This window comes from Chelonia mydas, chromosome 7, assembly GCF_015237465.2.
Source record: "Chelonia mydas isolate rCheMyd1 chromosome 7, rCheMyd1.pri.v2, whole genome shotgun sequence".
Classification (NCBI taxonomy): domain Eukaryota; kingdom Metazoa; phylum Chordata; order Testudines; family Cheloniidae; genus Chelonia; species Chelonia mydas.
This window is the reverse complement of record NC_057853.1, coordinates 66,088,353-66,113,641: the sequence shown is the minus strand read 5'-3', so window position 1 is coordinate 66,113,641 and position 25,289 is coordinate 66,088,353. Positions and strand designations below refer to the sequence as shown.

The following is a 25,289-nucleotide window of genomic DNA, read 5'->3' as shown; positions in this document are numbered from 1 at the left end:
AAAAATAGATGTAAAATGAGCACTATACACTTTTTATTCTGTGTTGTAACTGAAATCATTATATTTGAAAATGTAGACATCCAAAAATAAATAAATGTTGTTCTATTATTTAAGTAACAGTGCAATTAATCACACGATTAATCGTGATTAATTTTTTTTAATCGCTTGACAGCCCTAGTTATAAGGCAATACTGAAGTGTTTGTAACTGTAAGTCACCAGACAAAAGAGAAGCATTGAGTGTGACATATTAGTTTCCAGCAGGAGACGTTATCTCCTGCCCAAGAAAAGAAGGCCACCACCACCAGACGAACTATTGTGGAACATCAGAGGACAAAAGACTTTTTGACTGCTCCTCCTTCCCCACCAGGAGAGGTGTAAGTGAATTCCTCCCAACAGCTGAATTTGCAGATGGTGGGAAGGAATCAAAAGCCCTAGCAAGGATGACGAAAGCTTATGCTCAAATAAATTGGTTAGTCTCTAAGGTGCCACAAGTACTCCTTTTCTTTTTGCGAATACAGACTAACACGGCTGTTATTCTGAAAAATGTATCTTTTATGCTGCTTGAACTCTGAAGGGCAAAGATTATTAAGCATAAACAAAAGAGTACCTGTGCTTACTCTAGGTTAGTGCTAAAGAACATAGAAAGTTTGCTTATTATAGAAGTGTCTATTACTTTTGGAAACTTAAGATCAGAACCCATGTGTTTTTATCTATGTTTACCTGCTTTAACCTTGTAAATAACACTAATTTCCTTTTCCTAGTTAGTAACTCTTTACACAGTTTATTACAAGTTTGGCTACAAGCATTGTTTTTGGTGATAGATCTAAGGTACAACTGACCTGGGGTAAGGGACTGGTCCTTTGGGACTGGGAGTAATCTGAATATTGTTGTGATTTTTGGTATAAGGGACCATCTATCACAAGATAGATCAGAGTACCCCAGGGGATTGTCTATGACTCCATGTTAAGGCTGGTATAGTGCTGGAGGAATTTACACTTGATAATTGGCTAGTGAAATCTAAGTATAGAACTCAGAACGAATTTGAGGTTTGTGCCCTGGTTCTTAACAGTCTGCCCTGAGGTTGGTACCTATGCTCTTAAGCCACTGCAGGCATGACAGGCTCTCATGATGCAGGACTTCTGGTGACTACTAGGTATAGGATTAGCAGGTGGGATTTCCAAAAGAACCTCAATGAGTCTGGGAACTCTGCCTTGCTCAATGAGGAACTAGATATGAGGCCAAGTTCTCTGCTAGCATAACTCCACTGTAAACAGAGAAAACAACCTTATAGGTATTTTAAGGCGTGGTTTAAGGACATTTATTTCTGATGGCTTACCCAACGGCAGTTGTATTTATATATTTTATGGGTTGAGGGAAAGAGCTGCCATGCACACTCTCATGTCTGTTTTTCCCAATGCAGTTTCCCCTCACTTCCTGAAGCATCACTTGCAATTCCCCCTTGAGACACTAGATCCATCCCCTATATGCTCCACCTCATGGCAGGGATTCCCATTCTTCGACAGTTTGTTTCTCTGGCTATGTTTACATTTGAGCTGCAATATGTGTCTCAGCTCACACAGAGGTACCCACGTTAGTGCCTAAAGTTAGCTGCGTGTCCACAGTAGCATGGGTGAGAGCTTAGGCTTGCCACCCCAGGACATGGCCAGGTGGTCGGGAAGGTTTGTACTCCAGGCCAAGTGGCCGCCTGTGCCACCAATGGACACACCACTACGTTTAGCGCTACACAAACTGCTAATCGCACCTCCCAGCATGAATAAGAACATAGAACACAAGAATGGCCACACTGGGTCAGACCAATGATCCATCTAGCCCAATAACCTGTCTTCTGACAGTGGCAAATGCCAGGTGCTTCAGAGAAAATGAACAGAACAGGTAATCATGAAGTGATCCATCCCCTGTCACCCACTCTCAGCTTCTGGCAAACAATGGCTAGGGACACCATCCCTGCCCATCTTGGCTAATAGCCATTGATGGATTTATCCTCCATGAATATCTAGTTCTTTTCTGAACCCTGTTATGGTCTTGATCTTCACAACATCCTCTGGCAAGGTGTTCCACAGGTTGACTGTACATTGTGTGAAAAAAATACTTCCTTTTGTTTGTTTTAAACCTGCAGCCTATTAATTTCATTTGGTGGCCTCCAGTTCTTGTGTTATGAGAAGGAGTAACTAACACTTCCTTATTTATTTTCTCCACACCAGTCATGATTTTATCAGATCATATATCCCCCCTTAGTCGCCTTCCCCTCCCCCGATGAAAAGTCCCAGTCATATTAATTTCTCCTCATATGGCAGACACTAAACCCATACCCCTAATAATTTCTGTTGCCCTTTTCTGAACCTTTTCCAATTCCAATATATCTTTTTTGAGATGGGGTAACCACATCTCCACACAGTATTCAAGATGGGGAAGTACCATGGATTTATATAGAGGCAATATGATATTTTCTGTCTTATCTATCCAATTCCAAACATTCTGTTCACTTGACTGCCGCTGCACACAGAGTGGATGTTTTCAGAGAACTATCCACAACGACTCCAGGATCTCCTTCTTGAGCGGTAACAGCTAATTTAAACCCCATCATTTTATAGGTACAGTTGGGATTATGTTTTCCAATGTGCATTACTTTGTATTTATTAACATTGAATTTCATCTGCCATTTTGTTGCCCAGTGACCCAGTTTTGAGAGATCCTTTTGTAGAGCTTCACAGTCTGCCTGGGACTTAACTATCTTGAGTAGTTTTGTATCATCTGCAAATTTTGCCACCTCGCTGTTCATCCCTTTTTCCAGATCATTTATGAATATATTGACTCGGTCTGGGCCCAGTACAGACTCCTGGGGAACACTACTATTTACCTCTCTCCATTCTGAAAGCTGACCATTTATCCCTACCCTTTGTTTCCTATCTTTTAACCAGTTACCAATCCATGAGAGGACCTTCCCTCTTATCCCACGACTGCTTACTTTGCTCAACAGCCTTTGATGAGGGACCTTGTCAAAGGCTTTATAAAAACTGAAATATACTGTATTCACTGGATCCCCCTTGTCCACGTGCTTGTTGACCCCCTCAAATTCTAGTATATTGGTGAGGCATGATTTCCCTTTACAAAAACTTTCTATCTTCCTCTCTAGGATTTAACTTCCACTTTTTAAAGGATGTCTTTTTGCCTCTCACTGCTTCTTTCACTTTGTTGTTTAGCCAAAGTGATACTTATTTGGGTCTATTGCTAGGTTTTTTAATTTGGGGTATACTTTTAAATTGAGCCTCTATTATGGTGTCTTTTAAAAGTTTCCATGCAGCCAGCAGGGATTTTACTTTTGGTGTTGTACCTTTTAATTTCTGTTTAACTAACCTCCTCATTTTTCTGTAGTTCCCCTTTCTGAAATTAAATGCAACACACCTAAGAAGAGCAAGTGATGTGACAACATTCTGGATGGGAATTCAGGTGAAGAGGAAACACTTTCAGCTGACTAAAAGGCACATTTATAACCTATGTAACATTTAACAATATATTTCAAGAAGGTTATTTGTATTAGCCACTCTCCTGAAGCTTACCAGGAAGCAACCACATGGCATCACGCTATTGGCTACTGCCCAAAAGAAGCGTAGGAAAATGTGTGCATAGGGAGGGATGTAAATATGGAAGTTTATACTTCTCCCCTCCCCCCATATACATACCGCTCCTGTCCTTTTAGTAGTAGTCACTGAGCAGCGCAATTGACACGTATTGCCATTGCAGCCCTGCCTGTGGCCCCCATTGTGCTAGGTGCTGCAGGGCACAGAAAGACATTCCCTGCCCCGACAGCCCCTGCGCCCCCCCGAGTTTGCGGTCCAATCGCAGCAGCCCCCCCCTCCCCCGGGAAAGCTACACCAGAAACCCTGGGTACGCTCCAGCCAAGGGGCCGGAGTCTGACTGGCTCTGCCCGGCTGCAGCTCCCCGGGCTTTCAGCGGGTGGGAGTTTCCCTCGCTTCTGGCTGCCGGGAGATCGGCCTGGGGCCGGGGCGCCAGGGTGTGTCGGGGCTGGGCGCGCCGCAGAAGAAGGGGGCGAGGAGCTGGGGGGGGGTCCCACCCAGCCCCGTCCAGGTGCCACGGGCGCTCCTGCGCCGCTCCCCGCTGTCCCCGCCTCGCCTGCCAGCCGCCTGCGCGCCTCGCCTGGCCCAGGCACTCCTGCACCCCGGGCTCCTACCTGCGGGACGCGGGGCTCCCCGGAAACTGAGGCGGCCGCTCGTCCTGTGGGCCGAGGCGCTCTAGGGGAGGAGCCGCAGCTGCTTACAAGAGCTCTTCCTCCTTCCCCCGCTGTGAGTAGAGCAGGGCCCCGGGCGGGGAGGAGAGAGACTTTCACTCGGCCGCAGCCCCACGCCCCCGCCCGCGCGATGGAAAACGTGACCGCGCGCCCCTGGTCCCAGCGGGCTGCTCCACTCGGAAAATGCAGGTGTGGCTCGCTCCGTGCTCCGGAGAGCTTTGCTGTGCCCCGGGCGAGCTCCAGCACCAGCCCCTCCCGCTGCCATCCAGCGAAGACCCCTCGCTGGAGCGGAGCGTGGGGTTCCCCGGGCTGGGCGGGTCAGCAGGGTGTCTAGGTGGGGCTTGAAAAAAATCACCCCACATGGACTACATAACTACCCTGTGACCTGCATGTGGAGTCAGGGGGTCTCCCACGTACTGGGCTTCCTTTCCACTGTCACTAAACCGAAAAGGAAACTGACGGAATATTTGATGCCAGTTTTTTCTTGCAACATCCTTTTGACTAACTCTCAGCTGATTGAACCCTCCCCAACCTCAGTGAAGTCACCCTGAGGTTGCACAGACTGTAGGTCAGAACAGCATTTGGGTCAGGCTTTTTAATAGCCCTTTAGACGTGGAGGAGCCAGCCCCTTCCTCACTAAGTCACCACTCCACTGCTGTCCTTTCGCACCCACATTAATATTATTCTTTATAGTGCCCCAGTACCTAGGGACCCCAGCCGTGGATCAGGACTAAGCTTCTGTACAAGCACAGAACAAAGACTGGCCCTGCTCCAAAGAGGTTGGTACATAGAAGCAACGGTGTGGTAGTCTCAGGCTATACATTTTGTTTAGAAAATATTGCACTGAGGACATGGTTATTTTGAAAACACCTCTTACATTTACACCCTCCCTTTCATCCAGCAAGTAGCTACTTTCCACACAACTGCCCTGATTATCCCTTCTGCTTCCATTCAGATTATAAAGGTGAGAACATGTCAATGATGGGGGGTAGGGGGAGAGGGACGGGCATCAAAAGATGCTGGAACAAGGATTTTAAGGCTAGGTGTGTAATCGCAATGATCAGATCTGATCACCTGCCTAGCACGCCTCAGAGAACTTCACCGGTAAACTCTGCAGCAAACCCCTCAAACCTGTTTGAACTACAGCATATATTGCATCTCATTATGCCTTTTTTCTTCTAGATTAAGGCCGTATCTACACTAGTACATATGTAAGCAAAACTTTTGTCCCTTGGGGGTGTGAAAAAAGACACACCCCTGAGCACCATAAGTGTGCTTAACCCGGCAAAAGTGTGCACAGCGCTATGTCAATGGGAGACACTCTCCTGCCAACATAGCTACAGCCGCTGGTTGAGCTGGTGTTGTTATGTCAGCTGGAGAGCTCTATCCCATTGGCATAACGTGGCCACAGGAGTGCTCTTGCAGCAGCAGATCTGTATCGGTATAGCTTGTAAATGTAGACATGACCTCAAGAGCTGTCTGTTATCAGAAATCTTTATCCCATGTAGGTAGTTGTAGAGCATAATGCAGTCACTTCTTCGCCTTCTCTTGGATAAACTAAATAGATTGAGTCAGGGGACTGGATGATATGCATCCAAAGAGTTCGGAAGGAATTTAAGAATGAAGTAGCTGAACCGCTATCAAAAATCTGCAATATCTCCTTAACATCAGCTAATGTATTAGAGAGTAGGGAATGTTGTGCTTACGTTCATAAGTGGTGCTGAGGATGATCCTGGGTGCTACAAGCCCATCAACCTTACTTCACTACGAGGAAAACTGCTTGCCATGATCATTTAAAATAGAATTATTAGACACCTGGGTGAAAATGATATGATAAAGGCAAGGCAACACAGCTTCTGTTAAAGAAAATCATGACTTTCCCTTCAATCTACTAGAATTCTTTGAGAGCATCAACAAATCAGAGAATGAAGGTAAACTGGTTGACAATTTTTTTGAGCTTGCAAGAAGCATTTGACAAAATCCCTCACAAGAGGCTACTACCGAAACAAAATAGTAATGGAGTAAGAATTAAAGTAATGGATTAGAAACAAGCCAAGAGAGACAACAGAGTACACATAAATGTTCAGTTTTTCACAGGCCAAAGTGGGTAGTCTAAAGTTCTATCCAGGGACTGCTCATGGTGAAGATTTATAAACCATCTGGAAGAAGGAAAGAACTGCAATGCATCCAACTTTGCAGATGAGACAACATTATTTAGGTTCATCAAAAACAGTGAAGACTAAAGGAACTTCAGAGGGCCTAACAAAGTTAGGTGAATGGGTAGCATGGGGGACAAGTGAATGGTGATGCACACTGGAAGGAATCATTTAAACTATACCTTCATATTGCTGGGATCTATATTAACTGTACCACTTATGCACGTATGGACCAAGGGAAATGTGGAAGTACCATGTGATAGGAGCAGAATGGCTTAGGAAGTATGTAGTAACACGAACCATTCCCTGTATGAATTGGGCTGGAGCATCAATATCACTGCTCCAGAGAACAGGAGATGAAGCTAAGTAGCTGGCAGAATGAAAAGGGGGCATGTGTTTGCACAATGGCAGAGAGCAAAGAAAAGAAAAGCTCAGGGACCTTTGGGGAAACAAGAATCCCAAAACATAGAGGGTACAGACTCCAGGGAGAATAAGTAAGTTGTTAGAGGACAGACTGGGCGTTATGAACATGGAGAGCAAGGTAGCTAAGCCTGCAAGCCATTCTAGGGTTGGTTTAAATGTTCAGTGCAACATCTGGCTTTAGATATAACCAAATAATAATACTTAGCTCTTATATATTACTTATCAGTAGATCTCACAGCACTTTAACAAAGGGTAGATATCATGACAGTATTTACACTTACACTAAAGCTCATGGTTTATTCTGGTGCATATCTCTCCTGTCATTGGTTTCTCAAATTTAACCATTTTTAAAAGCAACCAGTTTCTGAAGGACTGTCACAATCTCCAAACTGGAAACAATTAATGTAAAAGGAATACTATGAAGGAGATCACTTAGACCTCACTAGTTATTCTTATGCTATAATATTCATCTACTATAAAAATGTCTATGCAGCACTCCAACCGTGAGAAGATTTTTAAGTCTCTAAGGTATTTGAAAACATAGGGGGTTTAGAAAGGAAAGGTATTTATTTTTCCTGGAGTTAGTTGTCTGGAAACCTTCCTGCATCCATTTACCTTACTGACTCTCCAATTTCAAAATCCATCTGAAAATACATAACCAAACTATTCTACTTGGCTATAGATCCTAATTCCTCTCCCACCTTGTAACTGCAGGCTAGAGTATGGAGCCTTTACTCACTCCAGTGAATACCTACTCATGAAAGTTGTGCCACTGACTTTAGTCCCGGTCTCCAAAATCTGACCCTGTATTATATAACTCTGTAAAGCATGCTGAGATGCATTTTCTGGGGAAGGTGCTATTGAGAATGTAATTGTTATACCTGTTTTACTTTTTCATCAGTAAAATTCTCCTGGGATTTAAAAGAATGGAAAATTTCATATTGGCCTTTTCACTGGAAACAGTTATTTCTAACTGAGTGTCTCAGTAGAAATCTTTTCTGTATGCATGCATGCATTCTTTAAAGGTGAGCAAGACTGATCTCATGGAAATCCAAATATTTAGAAAGTCAAACCAAAAAAATAAATAATGCAGAGAATTCTCCAGTTAAAATTTCTTTTGTCAAAGTCCCAGTTTAAGAAACATTGCTGACTAGATGTAGATGCAATTCAACCTTTCTGCATATTACTAGCAAAAAATAAAATAAATTAAAAACACCAAAAGACACCAACTCAGCTTTACAACTGAGACTTTAAAGTCAAACCATCCACAGTTAGAGTTTCCAAATCAACCTTAACTCTGCCCCCTTTGTATATATGCACAAAAATAGTTTATTTCACTGAGGGTGAAATTCATCTTTGTGCAGTGGGCTCATCCATGCCACTTATGCTACATAGTTGGGCTGTACTGGTCGGAGCTATGGGAGGAGTTTGTGCACAGCAGAGCCTTTGTCTGTGGATAAGTTTCTTCTGCTGGCCCAAATGAGGAGTAAAACAGGTCAGAAGGGCCACAGTGTCCACAGTTATGTGAGGTGTTATCACTGAGGAGTAAGTGGTGTGACAGTACTATGGCCAATAGTCTAGCCTATGAACTAGAGCTGCAGCCATGGAGGTGCTACACTGCAGGGCTATGCTGTGGGCCGCATTTGGCCACCCATCCGCTCTTCACAATGTGGCTAACATATATTCATCCCATACAATGTGAGCCTACATTGAATATGCAATAATTCCACACACAACATCTATGATGAAGTTAAGACCACTGGGTGACAGGTGGTAAGCTTTTAGCATGAGTATAGGAACTTCTATTGTTCTTTTTTTTATATGATTTCTCTGTAATGCTTTCATTGTAAGAATAAATTGTTTACTTATAAAGAACTGTGTGGTAACTTGTGATTACTGGCAATTATAGCTGTTCATAGCTTTCAAAGAGAAAGCAAAGCACAGAGGCTGGCAGTCGGGCTTGCTGGGGATATCATAGTGTACGCAAGGAACTGTGCTGCCTGAAAAAAAACCAGTGAGGAGTGAAAGAGACATGAGACAAGAGAGGAGACAACTGAGGAGCCAGGAGCTTAGAGGCTGCCCTTTGTTGGAACACAGAAGGGGAAATACAGGTGTGGTTTCCCTGAACTGTGGCAGGTTCTATAGTAACACAAATAATAACAAGCCACATAGCATTTATGCTGAATGACACCACATGCCATGATGCCCAGTTGTCATGGAAGATTGTACACAGAAGGGCTAAGTTAAGGTTACTGTGAGAAAGTCTCATTTCATTTGATCCTCCTTTTCCACAGAAGAAGAGACTGAGAACGGAACACTTCTCAGACCTAGTGCTTACTTCCCCTCCTTTTTCATTAGAAGTCATTTTGAGCAGACCCCAACAAAGCTGAAAAAAGAAAATGTAGGTCAATGGTCCTGGTCTTAGCCCAGTTCCTACATCACAGTGTCCAATAATCTAACTGGCATCCTCTTGATAAGGATTCAATGGGCATGCAGACCGAAGCCTCGTCCACATGAGAAAGTTTGATTTAAACTCATCTTTAAACCAGTGCAACCCCTTGTGAACACTCTTATTCCAGTTTAAGGAGTGACTTATTTTGGTTTAGCTTAACCCTGTTCCCAACTGACTAAAGCTAAACCACTATAAACCAATCTTAAACCACAGTAAGAGTTTCCACACATGGCTTTGCACTGGTTTAAAATCATACTAAGTTAAACTGGTGCAGACAAGCCCTTGCTGCCACCACACCCAGACTGTCAAATTTCAGGTACGTTGGCCAGGCAATAGGAGGGAACTTGCAGTAGTGCGTTCTGTACTGTATCTGTTCCAAGCCCAGTCCTGCTTGCCTTGAAATCAATGGCAAATTTCCATTGACTTAATTAGGTGTATGATTCGGCAGTCCTCGGTGGATAGAGAGTGGGATTCATTCTCTACAGTTGTCCATCAATCACCTCTCACTAGCACAATATTCACAAACAGGAACTGGGGCGGCTACGGCAGTCTATGGCATAACTCTGGACAAGGAAACCATTGTAGGATGAGCTCACTGACTGCCCTTTTCATATAGGCAGGGAGTGAGGCATTTGGTTAATGCATTTCATTTCTGGACGTCTCCCCCAAAGAATGCTACCCTCTGAGTACAGGCTCCTTTGATATAAAATTGTCCCTTACAGTGTGTTTGTATAACTGTAACTCATTGGGTCTGCCATTTGGAGCTGCTGCACTACAGTGTTCAATTTCTTTTTCTACCTAGTTTATTTGCTGCCTATGGCAACATTTGGGGGAGGGGGCCATTAAACTACCTAAGGAGCCGTAAGAGCTGCATGGGGAGTTTGAACCAACTGGTAAACAGTTACAATGAGATTTTCTCATTGTGCTGGAGATATGGGAAACACAGTGTTACTAGAGCCTTGTCCGATGCAGCAGTGTTAAGGCCAGATCCAGGGTCCAGTGAAGTCAATAGGAATCTCACCATTGAATCTGTAAGGATGTTTGCGATTTCCCCGCCCAGTTTGGTTTGAAATCAGTAGGTCTGAGATCTGAACATAGCCCTAAAACAGAAAGAGTTCAGTTGAAAGCAGGGTTAGATTAAGGCAAAGGCCATATTGGCTTGTGGCTAGGGCCCCAGATCCTGGAGTCATTCTGAGTATAATGCAGCTAAGTTTGTTAATGCTCAAAAAGCAGTATGTTACCTTCCTATTGTGTTGTATATAGTTCAGGGTAGTGATGCTCTGGCTTTTCATTCTGTGGGTCACTTAGTAAGGCTTGGCTCCTCCATCTCAACTTCAACTACTCAAACACCTTGTTGTATGGTCCTTAAAATACTTTACTCAGCAGACTACTAGGATAGAATTCAACAGCCCACTGCAAATCCAATGAGCTGTCTGTACATGTTTTTCCCCCCTTGCTCCTCCTCCTTCTTCCCTAGCTCTCAGATCTAATGTCACATCAATAAACGGCCCATGAACAGTAACTACCTATCAATGAAAAGCCCTTGATTTTCTCCTGATCTAAAGAAAAAACCCAAAATACTAAAGAAGAATTACTCCTGGGGGATTTCTGCATCACTGCGTATGTGCAGAATTCATGTCCCTGGCAGATTTCTTTGCTTTCCTACAGAAAAATGACTTCTGATGGGAAGCAAAGAGAAGCTGCAAGAGTGGTCATGTGCCCCTTTCTGGCAATGCAGGCAGGTTGGTTTGGAAGTCCAGAGCAGCTGGTAGAAACATAAATCACTGCCCCGGGGGGGGGGGTGTTGGGCAGTTGTGCGTGTGAGAGCGCAACATTTGGTCCCTCTTGCTCACTATTGCGGCACACTCAGCATGATGGGGCTGGGTTTCAGGGTGTTTCTGAGGAGGAAGGAGTAGGTCAGGCTCTGTCCCCTCAGGCAGAACAGAATGTATACTTCTGGGGGAATTCTGCACCACTGCGCAATGCAGAATTTTGCAGAAATTAACATGCATGCAGAATTTCCTTTCCCTCACAGAAATGGACTGCAGTGCTGCTAGCTGCCACTAAGGGCCACTGGACGCAACAGAGCCCAACTCACACATAGAAGACACTGCTAGAGGAGAGAGACAGAGCTAGAGGGTTCCTGGCAACTGCAGTTCCGAGCATGCCCTGAGGGAAGAAGAGCGTGTTGTGCAGGAAACTGCATGTAAGCCTGGTACCAAGCATCAGGCTGTTTCTCACTCTGGATCCCTGGGTGGGAAGGGTGCAGGTCTCTGGGCTGGGGGGGCACAGCTGGGCTCTGGAAGGAGGAGGGGGGTATGGGTATCTAGGCAATGGCTATGGCTGGGCTCAGGGTGGGAGATGAGGTGCAGGTATCTGGGTCGGGGCAGCCCCTCGACTGGGCTCTGGGTGTACTGGCGGGGGGGGGGGGGAGGTTTGTGGGTGTCTGGCCCCTGGCTGGGCTCAGGTGGGGAAAGGGGCAGAGAAACAGTAACTGGATTGTCATTGGGGTTTCTTTAACTCTCTACTCCTGCAGGAATTTTTGTGTGTGTCTATATTTTTACAGACGCACTTGCTGACAGATATTTTGAAATAAATTACCAAAATAATTGAAACTGGTGTGATTATGTAGTGTTATTTTGACAAATAAAATGGCAGAATTTTGCAGAATTTCAAAATAGTGTGCAGAATTTTTTATTTTTTAGCACAGATTTTTTAATTTTTTTTCACACAGAATGCCCCCAGGAGTAAAGAATGCTGCATCTCTAAATTCAAAGTAATTAATGTCACAGTCTGGCATCACTATCAATATGCTCAAATAAATTTGTTAGTCTCTAAGGTGCCATAAGTCCTCCTTTTCTTTTTGCGGATACAGACTAACACGACTATTAACTAGAATATTTAATTACATAAAGAATGGAAATATTTTCCAAAAGGAAAGTGTGCAAATCACTGTGTTATGGAGCCAGATTTGACTTTTACATCAAGGTATGTGCCTGCTTACTTCAGAGTTTGTTTAACTGAAAAGCAAGGTATTTACCAAGACTCCTGCCAAAGCCCCCCTTCCTTTTGTTCAGTCTTGGCCGCATTCACTTTACAACTCTCAAGGTAAAACAAAGTCAAGATCTGCAACTGGAACCTCTTTTACGTTTGTGTAACACCCTTCATCCCAAAAGGATCGGAATCACATCACCACTCAACCTCAGCTCCCTCTAGGGTAAAATGTGGCTGACAGCAGTACCACATTGTCGTTTAGATAAGGAAGGGACAAATGCTAGAATATAGGGAGTACAGCTGGCTGGATGTATACATATATAATGTCAATTATGAATTAAAAAAAAACAAACACACCCAACATTGGAATTAAAAAGCAAAGTTTTTAAGCGGGTTTTTCAACCAGCTCCAAAAAGGAGCCTTCTGCTGAAATGGAACCAGCTCTGCAGTAGATACAGAAGCAATTCTGCATCAGCAACATTTGTAACAGTTTGGGAGGGGAAAACTCAAAGGTATTTACTTTCTCCAGTTGGAAACTACAGGAGTTCAGGGATTCAGACTATAGTTCTCAAACTGGAACAAAAACCCTGAACCTGCACTCTCCTACACCTTGTATAGTCATTTACCCCTGTGCAAAAAGAGTACAAAGTGGGTGTAATATACTACCATTCTGTTTTATTAGCATTTTACACCCATTGGTATAAACAGCACAAGGTGTAAGGCAGGTCCAGGACTTATTACAAGGTGTTTTGCTTTGATAAGGGCTTTAAGATCTTTAATGACCAGAAGTAATCAGGATCTTCATTTTTCAATGTCATCTGGACTGTTGTCCCCTAACATTATGCCAGGGTACTGGGTCAATATGGATTCAAAGGGAAGAATCAGAAACACCATTTCCTGCAGCACCTGCATTTTCCTGGAAGCTCTCCCAACCTTCATCTGCAGCCTTATTCCTTCCCCTCACCAGACCATGCGTATGCATGCTGGGACTGGGCAATGGAAACTGCTAGGTAACAGTAATAGCACCATATCACACACACCTGTGATTTCACAGCTGCTGTCTTCCTTTCTTTTTCCATGGAAGCATACACTGCTTCACTTGCCTACATTTTGCAGCACTTTCACCTGTCCTGCTGCACATTCAGGTGCTGAAAAGCTCAAAGATAAGATGCCCAACAGTTTACTCATTAAAAAGAAACCAAAACCCACCACAAAATAGAATTAAAAGGCTTGGGAATTCTGGGCCATTGTCAATAAATCCAGGAGCTACACAAAGTCTATGTCTGAGACAGGAAGGCTGTATCTAGGGGTTAGGCCACCAGCCTAAGATATGGGAGATATTCAAGTCCCTGCTCTGCCAAAGACTTCCCGTGTGACCTTGTGCAGTTCATTTTGCCTCTCTGTGCCATAGTTTTATCAATACCAATAATAGTATTTCCCCCATCTTACAGGGCTGTTGGGAGGATAAATACCTGGCAGACTGTGCAGTGCTCAGATACTATGGTAACGGGCAAGGTACACACCTAATAGTTTTAGATAGCAGTATACGAAACATTCTTATAGAACAGGAGCCATGAAAGCTTCCTAAAAGTGGGGGGTCACTGGCACCCGAACTGTGGACTTGCCCCCATGCTGTCCCTTCCCCCAAGGTCCCCCCCAACCCCGCTCTGACCAACTGCTCACCCTTAAGGCCAGTAAAAAAAAGTTGATGGAGCCATGGCCCTCTAGTCCCCCCGGTTCCGGCGCCCTGTTACAGAATTCTTGCTGCAAAGCCTTATTCTGCACATACATTAGCTTTCTCTCCGAACAGGCAATCAACCATGAGACTTTGGCCTCCAGGGCTGTCATTCTGGCACCTTTCACCATCACTAAAATTCACTCAAATATTAGGAGAGGAGTTAATTAGACACTTCCATCTATGCAGCATATATATGCAAAAAAAAATCTATCTTTCTGTGAGAAGCAGATTAAGGGTTTTAAAGAAGCTAATTTATTAAGATTTAACAGATGGAAGTGCTGCCTGTTTCCATTTAATTAATATGAACATCTCCATTCAAAAGCATATTTTATTCAAATCCAAGGGTTACAATGGGGTTGCGTAGTGTTTTACTACTTTACCGGACATTATCCAGCTTTTGCTGCTGACTTCACACTCGGCATCTTGAACTATCCCTAGAAGGGACTGGCTCACCCTCTCCTGTTTTGATTGCTCTACAATTTCCCTTAGCAACTGCTGCCAGCTGAACTTTTCCTGTTACTGCTCCTTATGCAACTCACTTGGCTCTTCTGCCTAAGGCCATAGGTTCTGCATAATCACATTCAGTCCTGAAATCTAATCTAGTTACATTTGTAAACCTGTTATCTGAACCTCTACCTTATCCCAATCCCTTCCTTGCACCCCACATATCTCATGCTGGGGGACTAGGAAGGGATTTGGATAATGCAGCAGTTAGGATATTAGAACAGAGACCCCCAGCCAGGATTGTGAAGAGGTTGAGCCCCCCAGCCATAGGGGTGGCCCCCTGCTGCCGAATAGTTCCCGAGGCAGTGCAGGAAACCCTCTGCAGCCCCATGTCCCTGCCTGGCGCAAGGTGCAGGGAAGGCTGTGGTCCTGGGGGGGAGCAGAGTAGAGTCCTGGCCAGGGGTCCCTTCCCTGCTCTGCCCCGCACCTTGTGCCTGCAGAGATTGGGTATAACTAACTGAGTGAGGGGGGCTGAGCAGATACCTCCCACCAAACTGCAAGGGGGAGGAGGGCAAGCCTCTGGCCAGGCGGTGGGGGAGGCCACCTTGCTGTTCAATGGCTCCTGCCGTCTTGATTATCTGGAGTCCCAATTATTCAATAAAATCCATGTCCCCCAACCTAGTTGGATAATTGAGAGTATACTGTGCCTTTAATTTTCAAACTGCACTGTGCAATTTCTGGGGGGGAAATGAGCAGGTGAGTATAGCAGAAGGACCAGGCTGGTACTGGCCTGAATGCCCAGCCATTTCTACAGATTTTATATTGGCAATTCATGCAATTTTATCAGGAGTCTCGTGATAGTTGGTGTTTTTCTTAAAGCCCCAACTCCTGGAGTCTCCTGATGGAAGCTGAAATTTTCAGCTTCCATTTTAAAACAGACATTTCTAATTCCAGAGGCAACCTTGCCTAAAGGTTAAATAAACAGAAGATAAACATAAAGAATCCCAAATTTATTATTTTTAATAATCTCATGCACTTGGGGGGGCCTCACTTGAGTGCTTGGGGTTGAAGGTACTGGATGCAGAAGTAGTCATTAGTTATTAGAGAACCTTCAGCTGATCCCATTTATCTGAATGGGGTGTTAACCCTGAAGGCTAATGGTAGTCTTCAATATTGTTAACTATTTTATTGCCATCATTTTAACCAAAATGCTACCCCAGGTTTGTGAGTGGGGCTTGGGTTTAACAGGTGGAGTTTAACAAGAAGATTAAACTCTTTTTCCCATCTGACTCTTAGATATGGATAGTGAACTGACCTCCAAGCATCTCTTGCTATCCTATCATACAATAAGGATTTAAAGAATCGGGTCAAGAGTTGAGCACAGGATTTCCTTTTCTTCAGCGAACCCTCTGTTCACTGGGCTGTGCTCCCCGGGGCTGTGCATGTAATGTGGGAGTCTGCTTGTGCTTTGCTGAACTGTAGCGTTGTATTTCAACAGCCTTGCAAGTTCAGGAACAGGATATTTCACCAGCAGCAGATTGCTGGAAAGGAATGTGCTGAGCAAAAGGGAAGACACTTTCCCCCAGCACCTTCCCTATGTCAGCATGAGTCTCTGCTGAAGCGGAAGTAGGGTGTGCTGCTCTAGGCTGATAGCAGGTAGCTCTGGCAATGGTATTAGATTTCCTCCTGTCACATAAAAATTTCTCCACAACCTATAGTGCATGCTGTTTACTACTGGCATGGGAAACGCCATGCATATTAAAAAAAAACAAAACTGGACTAAAGGATAAAATATAATTCAAACCAGTTGTTGTGCAACTTGTGATGCCCTCAGTTTACCCCATGTTACACTCCTGGAATCTGATCCCGGAAGCTTTTGAGGGCTTCACTGACCTCAATAGGAGCTGAGGGTACTCAACACCTTGCAAAACGTGCCCTTAAATTACAGCATATTTCTATGGGCACAATACTAGAAACAATTTAGAGTATGTTTTATTTCCACAGAAGTAGCACACTGTTCCCATAACTCGGCCCTGACTCCCCTCAAGAGTCCTTGCCACATTCAAAGGAAAACGGTGGCATTTTCCATGCAGTTCCCCAAAAGCCTCTTCACCCACCTACTCTACTCCAAGACTCACGCTAAGCAAGGAAACCATTGCCTTTCATATTGTCACATTGTGCCCAGCTAGCTGCACTAGCATTAATCTAATGAATCAGTTATGCATCTGTAGCCAAGATGCTGCCGCTTAACAGTGAGTTGTCTTACTAGAGCAAATCTTACTTGAGAATCACAAGGTGCTTTAGAGCCATTACTTCATGTCTGAGGCACAGAGCTGAAGAGACTTAAAGGCTATTGAGCCTAGTTAAGCTAAGTCAATTTTAAAACTGGTGGGAGGCAAAGTATAGGCCTGGGTTTAGATGGTTTAATGCAGCATGGCTCATCTTTACTAAACCAATTTTAAATACCTATATATATATATATACTGGGTCTTGAAGCCAGTTCAGGAAAAACAAATCAGGCTGCCTTAAACCAGGTCTTCACTGCAGCTCTAAATGATTTAAACCAGTTTAGAACCAGATAGAAAGTTTCCTCATTGAGGGCTTGGCTACACATGCGAGTTAGAGCGCATTAAAGCATCCCCTGGCGCCCTAGCTCACTACCCGTCCACACTGGCAAGGCACGTAGAGAGTTCTGACTCCATGGCTAGAGCACTCCTGACACTCCACCTCGGCGAGAAGATTAACGCTTGTTTGCCTTGGCTGAAACCGGGCGTCAGTGTGAACAAGGTGTTGCATTACTGAGCTCTGATCAGCCTCCGGAAATGTCCCATAATCCCCTTAAGTCAAGTGGCCACTCTTCTCATTGTTTTGGAATCGCTGCAGGAATGCGGATATGCCCTTTGAAAGCTCCGTTTCCTGTAGCCGGCTGCTTATCTGCTCCGAGACAAAGCAACCATTACCGTGGAATGCTGTGTGTGTGAGAGAGAGAGAGAGAGGCGGGAGGATGGGGGGGGTCTGCTGCTGTCTGATCTTACAAGACAGCATGCTGACATGCTCTCAGCCCCCCAAAAACCCACTCTCTCTCCTCCCGCATGCACACAACACACTCCCTGTCACACTCCACCTCACCCCCCATACCACAATGCACTGCTCTCTGAGGCCATTGCAAGAGCTGCTAATGTGGCCATGCCAGTGCGCTTGTAGCTGTCAGTGTGGACAGAATGCAGCACTTTCCCTACTGCGCTCTACGAAAACTCAAAGCGCCCTACATCTGCAAGTGTAGCCATGCCCTGAGTCAGTAGTGGATCACCCTGAGTTTCTCCACTCAACTCTATCTACTAGATAACAATCTGTCCTTCTATCCTGGCACAGGACAATCACTGAATGACAACCATCACCAGGGGAAAAGATACAATGGAAATACCTAAAGGCTGGTCTACAAACAGAAGTTATGGTACATAATTTCTAGTTAAAGCAGTACAACTTTTATACAAGTATGAAAGTGCTTATACCAGTATAGATTATTCCCACAGGGGAAGGGGAATAAGTTATACCAGTACAAGGCACTTTTAGACTGATATAACTGCATCTACACTAGTTGTTTTACTGGTATAACTATTTTGGTAAAAAGATAAATTGCACCCCTAACCAATATAATCTTACTGGTAAAACTTTTAAGTGCAGACGTAAAGCTTTAAAGTGAAAATAGCTAGATTCAATGATTGTATCATGTGTCCATAGGGCCGTACAGTTGTCACTTTATGTACTTACTGTACTTCAGTACTTATAAGGCACTTTAGAGCAAAAGGAACAGACTCTTAGTTTGCATGAGTATAAGGACTTCTCTTTGTCAGACTTTTGTTTATCTCTTGTTAAAAAACATAGATCCAACGTGTGGGGAGTATCCACATTAACCTGTACAAATATGTTAAGTAAGTACTTCATGTTGGCAATCAACTGAGGCTAGTGCAGCCATACTCTAAGATAAGTATTAACAGGCTGAGTGATGGTCTAGTGACAGCTGGTACACATATCTACCAGGCTCTGTTCTAGATCTGGTAATGCACAGCATAAATAGCTCCTGGGGCAGGTTGGTAGAAAGTTAGGTCGTATTACAACACAACCTTGATCAGTCAAGTTAACTCACAAGCATAACTTCACAATCAGAATAAACCTGGCAGCTTGTTGTGTTTAAATTTAGGATTCCAACAGGGTTTATACATTAATTTCACCTCAGCTCCTAATGGGACTCTAAATTGTGTTTGGACAGGAGATGATTTTCCGAGTAAGGAAACTGTGGTTGACCATTCAAAGCATATTATGTTGTTGGGAACTTGTATGCTCCATCTACAGGTCAGAAGCTGGATTGTATCTTGGAAGATCTTCGTGCTAGCAATAGTGAAGCAGATAAAAGCATTGGGGTCAGTCAGCAGAGGAAGCAGTTCCCATTAGTTTGTGCTCAGATAACAGAAGATGTAATAGGTGTCAGAAAACCAAGACTGGCGAAAGAGAGGAAAAAAATCTTTCATCCTTTTGATGTTGGTCTTGGTTGCTGCTTCTTAGTAGCGGAGGAGTGAAGCAACCTGTTTTTAAAGGTACAGTTAAGGTCAGAAAGGTGACTGTAAAAATAGCACCTTCTTACTGAGCAGATTTTCTCCCTGGGTGTATTCTGAATCAATCATACATGCTTATTGTCCTGACAAAAATAAGTTTCAGTACTTTTTAACTGCTGTTAGCACATCAGACCCCAGACAGCTGTGGGAGAGGGAGCTGGATTCCATTGTGGTTGTAGCACCACCTGTAGAAATGGTAACTACGGTCCGATCACAGAAGTTGTGCTCCCGGCAATGTTGTGTGAACTAGAAAGATCCCAGATTGACTTTCAAGTACCAAGCTGGGGGTTTTAGAGCTGGCCAAAAAAAGTCACTATCACTTGTAAGCTGAGCTAACCCATTATGGAATTACTGAGACACAACAAACATGGCACCCCACACTGTCTTTTTTCTTTAAAACAGAGAATAACTTTAAAAACCTCATCAGAAGAATTCTGTTGGGTGATCCAGTTACAACAGTTGCCCCTGAAATGCTGAAAACTCTGTTGGGGCATAGATGGAAAGCCAGTCACACCTTAACAAGGTGTCTTTGGTATTAGTGATAAAAGTGAGTTTGCTGGAAGCTGGAAACCAAGGCGGTAGCATGCAACATGGTACAAAGTGAAGTGCTGAGCCACAACCTATAATTCTACCTATCCAAGTTTTAATGACCAGTGAATGACTGTTCTTTAACACCGTGTCCTCTTTACTCACTGATGCAGGAGATTTTAGAGAGGCAGAAATATACTTTAGTGCATCCAACAAAGGAATTTCTTTCAATCTTGTTCTAGTACAAAAGGAGTCACTTTCATCCTTTTGTTTCTTGTCCAAGAAGTGTTTGCTGCTAAATTTGGTAAAAGAGGACAAAGTAGATGATGTATTATCCTCTTCCTGAATTTGTTGATCTATCTATATATTTTAATATACTGTGATTAAGAAACTTGACACAGGAAATCTGTGTTCTATTCCCACCTCTGCCATAAACCTCCTGTGTGACCTTGGGCACATCACTTAGGGTATGTCTACACTACGGAATAAGGTCGAATTTATAGAAGTTGGTTTTTTAGAAATCGGTTTTATATATTCGAGTGTGTGTGTCCCCACAGAAAATGTTCTAAGTGCATTAAGTGCATTAACTCGGCGCAGTGCTTCCACAGTACCGAGGCTAGAGTCGACTTGCGGAGCGTTGCACTGTGGGTGGCTATCCCACAGTTCCCGCAGTCTCCGCTGCCCATTGGAATTCTGGGTTGAGATCCCAATGCCTGATGGGGCTAAAACATTGTCGCGGGTGATTCTGGGTACATATTGTCAGGACCCCGTTCCCTCCCTCCCTCCGTGAAGTCAAGGGCAGACAATCGTTTCGCGCCTTTTTTCCTGAGTTACCTGTGCAGACGCCATACCACCGCAAGCATGGAGCCCGCTCAGGTAACCATCACCGTATGTCTCCTGGGTGCTGGCAGATGCGGTACGGCATTGCTACACAGTAGCAGCAACCCATTGCCTTCTGGCAGCAGACGGTACAGTAAGACTGGTAGCCGTCCTTGTCATGTCCGAGGTGCTCCTGGCCACGTCGGCTGGGAGCGCCTGGGCAGACATGGGCGCAGGGACTAAATTTGGAGTGACTTGACCAGGTCATTCTCTTTAGTCCTGCAGTCAGTCCTATTGAACTGTCTTATGGTGAGCGGGCAGGCGATACGGATTGCTAGCAGTCCTACTGCACCGTCTTCTGCCGAGCAGCCATGAGATGTGGATGGCATGCAGTCCTTCTGCACCGTCTGCTGCCAGCCAAAGATGTAAAAGATAGATGGAGTGGATCAAAACAAGAAATAGACCAGATTTGTTTTGTACTCATTTGCCTCTTTCCCAGTCTAGGGGACTCATTTCTCTAGGTCACACTGCAGTCACTCACAGAGAAGGTGCAGCGAGGTAAATCTAGCCATGTATCAATCAGAGGCCAGGCTAACCTCCTTGTTCCAATAAGAACAATAATTTAGGTGCACCATTTCTTATTGGAACCCTCCGTGAAGTCCTGCCTGAAATACTCCTTGATGTAAAGCCATCCCCTTTGTTGATTTTAGCTCCCTGAAGCCAACCCTGTAAGCCGTGTCGTCAGTGCCCCTCCCTCCGTCAGAGCAACGGCAGACAATCATTCCGCTCCTTTTTTCTGTGCGGACGCCATACCAAGGCAAGCATGGAGGCCGCTCAGCTCACTTTGGCAATTAAGAGCACATTAAACACCACACGCATTATCCAGCAGTATATGCAGCACCAGAACCTGGCAAAGCGATACCGGGCAAGGAGGCGACGTCAGCGCGGTCACGTGAGTGATCAGGACATGGACACAGATTTCTCTGAAAGCATGGGCCCTGCCAATGCATGCATCATGGTGCTAATGGGGCAGGTTCATGCTGTGGAACGCCGATTCTGGGCTCGGGAAACAAGCACAGCCTGGTGGGACCGCATAGTGTTGCAGGTCTGGGACGATTCCCAGTGGCTGCAAAACTTTCGCATGCGTAAGGGCACTTTCATGGAACTTTGTGACTTGCTTTCCCCTGCCCTGAAGCGCATGAATACCAAGATGAGAGCAGTCCTCACAGTTGAGAAGCGAGTGGCGATAGCCCTGTGGAAGCTTGCAACGCCAGACAGCTACCGGTCAGTTGGGAATCAATTTGGAGTGGGCAAATCTACTGTTGGGGCTGCTGTGATGCAAGTAGCCCACGCAATCAAAGATCTGCTGATATCAAGGGTAGTGACCCTGGGAAATGTGCAGGTCATAGTGGATGGCTTTGCTGCAATGGGATTCCCTAACTGTGGCATGGCCATAGACGGAACCCATATCCCTATCTTGGCACCGGAGCACCAAGCCGGCGAGTACATAAACCGCAAGGGGTACTTTTCAATAGTGCTGCAAGCTCTGGTGGATCACAAGGGACGTTTCACCAACATCAACGTGGGATGGCCGGGAAAGGTACATGACGCTCGCATCTTCAGGAACTCTGGTCTGTTTCAAAAGCTGCAAGAAGGGACTTTATTCCCAGACCAGAAAATAAGTGTTGGGGATGTTGAAATGCCTATATGTATCCTTGGGGACGAAGCCTACCCCTTAATGCCATGGCTCATGAAGCCGTACACAGGCAGCCTGGACAGTAGTCAGGAGCTGTTCAACTACAGGCTGAGCAAGTGCAGAATGGTGGTAGAATGTGCATTTGGACGTTTAAAGGCGCGCTGGCGCAGTTTACTGACTCGCTTAGACCTCAGCGAAACCAATATTCCCACTGTTATTACTGCTTGCTGTGTGCTCCACAATATCTGTGAGAGTAAGGGGGAGACGTTTATGGCAGGGTGGGAGGTTGAGGCAAATCGCCTGACTGCTGGTTACGCGCAGCCAGACACCAGGGCGGTTAGAAGAGCACAGGAGGGTGCGGTACGCATCAGAGAAGCTTTGAAAACCAGTTTCATGACTGGCCAGGCTACGGTGTGAAAGTTCTGTTTGTTTCTCCTTGATGAAACTCCCCGCCCCTTGGTTCACTCTACTTCCCTGTAAGCTAACCACCCTCTCCTCCTCCCTTCGATCACCGCTTGCAGAGGCAATAAAGTCATTGTTGCTTCACATTCATGCATTCTTTATTCATTCATCACACAAATAGGGGGATGACTACCAAGGTAGCCCAGGAGGGGTGGTGGAGGAGGGAAGGAAAATGCCACACAGCACTTTAAAAGTTTACAACTTTAAAATTTATTGAATGACAGCCTTCTTTTTTTTGGGCAATCCTCTGTGGTGGAGTGGCTGGTTGGCCGGTGGCCGCCCCACCACGTTCTTGGGCGTCTGGGTGTGGAGGCTATGGAACTTGGGGAGGAGGGCGGTTGGTTACACAGGGGCTGTAGTGGCAGTCTGTGCTCCAGCTGCCTTTGCTGCAGCTCAGCCATACACTGGAGCATACTGGTTTGGTCCTCCAGCAGCCTCAGCATTGAATCCTGCCTCCTCTCATCACGCTGCCGCCACATTTGAGCTTCAGCCCTGTCTTCAGCCCGCCACTTACTCTCTTCAGCCCACCACCTCTCCTCCCGGTCATTTTGTGCTTTCCTGCACTCTGACATTATTTGCCTCCACGCATTCGTCTGTGCTCTGTCAGTGTGGGAGTACAGCATGAGCTCGGAGAACATTTCATCTCGAGTGCATTTTTTTTTCTTTCTAATCTTCACTAGCCTCTGGGAAGGAGAAGATCCTGTGATCATTGAAACACATGCAGCTGGTGGAGAAAAAAAAAGGGACAGCGGTATTTAAAAAGACACATTTTATAAAACACTGGCTACACTCTTTCAGGGTAAACCTTGCTGTTAACATTACATACGTAGCACATGTGCTTTTGTTACAAGGTCGCATTTTGCCTCCCCCCACCACGTGGCTACCCCCTCAACCCTCCCCCCTCCCTGTGGCTAACAGCGGGGAACATTTCTGTTCAGCCGCAGGCAAACAGCCCAGCAGGAACGGGCTCCTCTGAGTGTCCCCTGAAGAAAAGCACCCTATTGCAACCAGGTGACCATGGATTATATCTCACTCTCCTGAGGATAACACAGAGAGATAAAGAACGGATGTTGTTTGAACGCCAGCAAACATACACTGCAATGCTTTGTTGTACAATCATTCCCGAGTACGTGTTACTGGCCTGAAGTGGTAAAGTGTCCTACCATGAAGGACGCAATAAGTCTGCCCTCCCCAGAAACCTTTTGCAAAGGCTTTGGGAGTATATCCAGGAGAGCCGCGAATGCCAGGGCAAAGTAATCCTTTCACATGCTTGCTTTTAAACCATGTATAGTATTTTAAAAGGTACACTCACTGGAGGTCCCTTCTCCGCCTGCTGGGTCCAGGAGGCAGCCTTGGGTGGGTTCGGGGGGTACTGGCTCCAGGTCCAGGGTGAGAAACAGTTCCTGGCTGTCGGGAAAACCGGTTTCTCCGCTTGCTTGCTGTGAGCTATCTACAACCTCATCATCATCATCTTCTTCGTCCCCAAAACCTGCTTCCGTATTGCCTCCATCTCCATTGAAGGAATCAAACAACACGGCTGGGGTAGTGGTGGCTGAACCCCCTAAAATGGCATGCAGCTTATCATAGAAGCGGCATGTTTGGGGCTCTGACCCGGAGCGGCCGTTCGCCTCTCTGGTTTTCTGGTAGGCTTGCCTCAGCTCCTTCAGTTTCATGCGGCACTGCTTCGGGTCCCTGTTATGGCCTCTGTCCTTCATGCCCTGGGAGATTTTGACAAAGGTTTTGGCATTTCGAAAACTGGAACGGAGTTCTGATAGCACGGATTCCTCTCCCCATACAGCGATCAGATCCCGAATCTCCCGTTCGGTCCATGCTGGAGCTCTTTTGCGATTCTGGGACTCCATCATGGTCACCTCTGCTGATGAGCTCTGCATGGTCACCTGCAGCTTGCCACGCTGGCCAAACAGGAAATGAGATTCAAAAGTTCGCGGTTCTTTTCCTGTCTACCTGGCCAGTGCATCTGAGTTGAGAGTGCTGTCCAGAGCGGTCACAATGGAGCACTCTGGGATAGCTCCCGGAGGCCAATACCGTCGAATTGTGTCCACAGTGCCCCAAATTCGACCCGGCAAGGCCGATTTAAGCGCTAATCCACTTGTCAGGGGTGGAGTAAGGAAATCGATTTTAAGAGCCCTTTAAGTCGAAATAAAGGGCTTCATCGTGTGGACGGGTGCAGGTTTACATCGATTTAATGCTGCTAAATTCGACCTAAAGTCCTAGTGTAGACCAGGGCTAGAAGTAGTGATGTAGCTTGGGATAACACAGGCAGCAATTTGGGCTAACCGTCTGAATACAAACCCATCCAGATCCCATGGGCACATATGCAGGCAGCTAGCCCAAGCCACTGCTCATGCTAGTCCCGGCTCCACAACTCATTTTAGCATGCTATTTCAAGCAGAGCTAGCAACTGTCTGTCTACACACACTAGGAAGCCTGCTTCCAGCTGCAGTGTTAAACACACCCTCTGCGTACACCACAGCACGTGTAGCACCTGGAATAGTGGGGCGCCTGGTTTCTACTGCAATGCAAATAAATATAGTTCATCTTATGGACCAAAAAGTCCCTTTCTTTGGCATTACTAAAAATAACTCATAACACACATATCTGAAACCCCCTTTTACTTTTGTTTATAAGTAAACCCCTTTTTACCTATATCTTTATGTTCTGACATAGAGCAAAGT

At 45.3% G+C, this 25,289-nt stretch overlaps 1 protein-coding gene across 2 annotated transcripts in view; it reads right to left on the bottom strand.

Annotated features, from left to right (window-relative positions):
* The window catches only part of ANXA11 (annexin A11), a 53,995-nt gene extending 49,277 nt beyond the window's left edge, over positions 1-4,718 (bottom strand). Inside the window, exon 1 of one of the 2 annotated variants that reach the window (XM_037903835.2) lies at positions 4,212-4,718. The gene's annotated coding sequence lies outside the window, so the exon portion shown is untranslated. The remainder of the gene's footprint in view (positions 1-4,211) is intronic. The other variant, XM_043551297.1, reaches the window with a different exon arrangement.
* Positions 4,719-25,289: the final 20,571 nt, after the last annotated feature.